Raw genomic sequence first — 5000 nt, 5'->3', positions numbered from 1 at the left:
TGTTATATTACATGAAATTCCAAATTAAAGTACCAAAATGTCATTTGTAAATTGGACTGCATTCAATTCTGTATTCCACACACCCTCACATCCCCAAATCAACAGAGAAATAAAAATTATCTGCAAAATTGAGCCAGAGGCCCTATTTCTTCCCTCCCAAACCTCCCCACTAGGAAAAAACAGAATTGCATTGAGAGAAAAGAGAGATATTGTTGTGGGTTTTCACGACTCCAGCGTGCGGGCGACCGCTTTTAGCTAATTGCGGCCGCGCGCCCACCGACCGTGGCAATCCAGTCGCAGCTTTCGGATCAATGCCGAAATCCAGCTCCGGGTGTGTTTTTAACCACACCACAACCTTGTCAATGCTCTGCCCACGCGCTGCAGGGTCGATCGCCGAATTGTCGATTTACCTAATTATTCGCGTGGTCAGACTACCGAGAGGTTGTCCCTCAACGGGACCTGTCCGGAAACGAGCCGCTTTTAAGCAGCCCGTTCCGTTTGCGATTGCCGAGCGGTTTATTATCGCCAAGCACCGTTGGACCCGATTATCTTATTGGCTATTAATAACCAGCTGTTTATTCCAGACGCAATTATGGCAGTTCAATGGAGGAAGGGACGCAATGAGCAGGTGAATATTCAAACAATGCGGACATTTATTTCCAATGCAGGCACGTATGCAATGAATGGGGGTAAGGGACAAGACACGAGCAAAAAGACCTTCAGCCGTTGTCTAATTATTATGGACATGCACTTAACAACAATTGTACGTATTGGACAAGGCGCCACAGACTTCCATGCAAAAACCCCAGAAGAGAAAAGGGAGAACAGGGCCTGTAAGCCTTTAATGTTCCTCGGAGCTTGGGAGAACGAAGGAGCTCTGAGAGACCGTGCAGGTTACCTGCCACCCTCTTGGTGACTCGCTGGGCAACCCTCGATGTCTCATCATCAACACGGCAGCTGGTGTATCGGCGGCTCGATTGGTCCAGGGCTAGCCGTGCGGCCTGGTCGATCGGGCCTGGCTGACGACGCTTCTGAGGAGTGAACGGGCCTTTCTCTTTTGGAATTGATGCTCTTTTAAGAGCCCGCTCACTCCTCAGCGTCGTTCGGACCGATCCTGGGCCCGATCACTTTGGACCGTTATGTCGCTCGCTGGCAACTTCTCTCCGGCTGGCGACTTCGCTGCCGCCTCCACCGACCCACAACTCTGCACGGCACTGCAGGCTTGACTGGACTCCAGGCTCCAAACTCCACCGGACTCCAACAACCGAGCTCCACTCCCTACTCCGAACTCCAGAGCTCCACTCCAAACTGCCGACTCCAGACTCCCCTCAACTCGTTTCTCGGCGTTTCAGCCCGGCCTTTATCGGATTCGGGGGTGGTGTTTGGTCTTTCACCTCCGACCCTTCACCCCCCGCTGGCTCCGCCCCTTTTGTCATTCTGATCCGATCTTGCCGTCAAACGCGGACGTGGTAGGAATCACCGGCTTTCGCTCCAACGAGGGAGTCTTCGTGTTTGTCGGTGGAGATGTTGTTCGTTTATGGATGCCATTGCTGGCGAAAAGATGGCGGCGTCGTGGAAATGGTGGTGAGGAGATGTTGGCGGTTGTGGCGAAGGTGGTGAGGAGATGTTGGCGGTCGTGGAGATGGTGGTGAGATGTTGGCGGTTGTGGCGATGGTGGTGAGGAGATGTTGGCGGTTGTGGCGAAGGTGGTGAGGAGATGGTGGTGAGGAGATGTTGGCGGTTGTGGCGAAGGTGGTGAGGGAGATGGTGGTGAGATGTTGGCAGTTGTGGCGAAGGTGGTGAGGAGATGTTGGTGGTTGTGGCGAAGGTGGTGAGGAGATGTTGTTCGTTTTAAAATAAAGATAGCAAAAGAATGACGGCTGACTCAAAGATGCACAGCCCGGTTTACGAATAAATCCCTTTAGACATCGGTGGGGAAATCTAATCTGGACACACACTTATCGACATAACTGATCTTCGGGGAACCTGAATGGTGTTCTGTGACTTTCCACAACTGTAACACTATAAAGGAGGGAATCAATGTGGAGGATTCTGCACGGGTTGAGATTAGAGATTGTAAAAACAGTAAGGTACTGATAGGATGCTCTTAAAGGGCTCCAGGTGTGAAGGAAGAGGAGCAAGGAAGAGTACACAAATAATTCAAAAGGGCATGTGGTAAGGAAAGGGTATTGATTATGGGGGATTTTAACTTGCCAGGAATAGATTGGGTCCAGGAACAGGGAAAGGGCAGAGCAGATGAGGATTTCGCAGTTTTTGTCCAGGATTGCTTTTTAACTTGGTTTGTCGATAAGCCCACGAGGAGTGCAGTGTTAGACCTTTTCAGTAACGATCCCAATATGGTGGAGGAGGTGGAGGTATGGGAGCATTTAGCATCAAGTGACCAGAACATCATGTGTGTGCAAGGATTCTGTTAAGGGTTCGAGTTCAGGATAGTCGAGTAAGACTATTAGATTTCAGGAGGAAAACTTTGAGGGGATGAAGAGAGAGTTGGGTGATGTAGATTGGGAGAAACTAACAATAGGACAATCACCATCAGAGAAATGGGAAACCTTTAAGGACCAAATGTGTAGAGTGCAGAGTAAGTACATTCCAATGAGGTGTAAAACGAAACAGAAAGAGGCCAGTGTGGTTGAGGAGTGAGATAAGGAATGCTATTAAGGAGAAGCAGACGGCATTCACAAGGTGTAAAATAACAAGACTGGAGTTGATGTAGAACCTGTTGATGATAGTCATCTGCTAAATAGAAAGGGGGCTGCAATGTTTGTAGTGGGAATTGAGGAAAGTGTTCAAGCTTTTTTTTCGGTCAGCAGAGGGTGGGGAAGCTATTAAGAAAGTAGTTGGATTTATATCACTATTGGAGTAAACAGAGGCAAGTTAAGAAAATAACTTGGCAAGCCAAAATATAGTATAAGAAGGACATGGCTAAGAATTTAAACATAACAGCAAGGCTTTCTTTAAGTAAAACAGGGGAAAAGAACAGGTTAGGATCAGTGTGGGCCCATTGAGGAATAGCACCGGGAGAGTGGTTAGTGATAGTGGGGCAGATAACAGCAATTTTTGAGAGGAATCGTGAAAATGATGATACAAGCATCAAATTTGGCACATTTGTTCTCCAGGGGGATTCTAATCAAATCTGCCTGATTGGCCATTTGAAAATCCAAATTTTGAAAAATTTGGATTTTCAAATGGCCAATTTGGCAGATTTGATGAGAAAGCCCTGCAGAACAGAAATGCCAAATTTGATGCTTGTATTATAATTTGCATGATTTTTCTCCTATCTACTACACTATGAGGAAGGTGAGAGGGCAGGCTTATTAAACAGGTATTTTGCTTCAACATTTACACAAGAAAAGTCAGGAGAATTGCCAATAGCTGAGAGTATTTGTGGGGGTCAAGTTTGTGGGGGTAGTGTTGATGGACATCAATCTTCAAGTCATGCCACAGATTTCTGATTGGATTTAGGTCGGGGCTCTGACCGGGCCACTCAAGGACATTTATCTTTTTGTTCCTTAGCCACTCCAGTGTAGCTTTGGCTGTGTGCGTCGAGTCGTCATGCTGAAAGGTGAACTTCCGTCCCAATTTCAGCTTTCTTGTCGAGGGCAGTAGGTTTTCCTCAAGGATTTTTTTGTCTTTTGCTCCATCCAACAAGAATGTCTATTTTTCACAAAAAAAAGGTTCTTCCACACAAAGTTCATCACAAGGACTCGTAAAGAATATCGACACAGGACGAGGCCATTGAGCCCAAAGTGCCTGCGCCACATCAACACCAGCCAGACCAATTTACATAAAAAAGAAAATGCAAAATCTTTTTTTTGTTTTTTCTTTGAAATTTTTTTCTTTCTTTTGGAGAGTATGTATATGTGTGTGTGTATGTGTATGTATACATATAAAAAAATGACCGTTTTTACAGCCATTTTTCCGTGCTGTGCAGGGGTAGGCTTTTTCTTGTGGCAATGTTTTATGGCCGGATGCCCTTCCTGACGCCAACCCTGGTCACCTCTTACGACACACAGGGATATTGTACACCTATTCGAACAGGGGCATACACTGGTACTCATTTTGCCGACCTCAGAAGGATGACAGGCTGAGTCAACCCACTGGTGTTAATTCAGCAGCCAATAGGGTTTGAACTCAGGACCCTGGGATCCCAAGCCACCACCCTAACCACTAAGCCAACACCAGGCTTGTATGTATGTATGTATATATATATATATATATATATATATATATATATATATATATATATATATTCTATTGTATATATCACTTTGAGTTGCAGGTTGCTCTGCTTCTTCTAAACCAGAATACAAGTATGGAGAACCCAAAATGGATTTGAGGAAAAAAAGAATCCATATATGTATATGCGCGCACGCACACACACACACACACACACACACACACACACACACACACACACACACACACACACACACACACACACACACACACACACACACACACACACACACACACACACACGATAAAGAAGAACCTCAGAGAGATATTAAAAACCATCCCTGGAAATATTACTGCAAATAAGCTACAGTTTGAAGCTGTCCGGGGCTCAGTGACGAACCTGAAAAGAGCCCTCAGCATAAAACGTTGACAAGAAAACTTCACAGCTTGGTCCATGAATCGTGACCCCTTACCGAAATGAAGGTGGATACTTCGAGAACTAGGAGGACTGCACTCCACCTTCTAAAACCCGCATATGGAGATAACAACCAAGACACACCCACACATTGTGTTAAATCTATTTTTGAATCCACCTGTCATTAGAGATATACATTGTTATGTCACACAAACAAACAACATTTTAACTTCCAGAATATGGACCAGCCTTGAAAAGGCCCTCAAGAGATGTAAGTGACTTTTCATCCATGAGTTATATGAAGAAATGTGTTGGCCACAGAACAAGGACGAAGAATGGGTTCTTGCTTGCAAATGTAGCTCATCTAACGCCTTTATAATAAGGTCCA

The sequence above is a fragment of the Eptatretus burgeri genome, chromosome 4, assembly GCF_056783735.1.
Source record: "Eptatretus burgeri isolate ZD-2024b chromosome 4, Ebu_testis_v1, whole genome shotgun sequence".
NCBI classification, from domain to species: domain Eukaryota; kingdom Metazoa; phylum Chordata; class Myxini; order Myxiniformes; family Myxinidae; genus Eptatretus; species Eptatretus burgeri.
The sequence above is the reverse complement of the archived record's forward strand: the minus strand, read 5'-3'. Positions refer to the sequence as shown.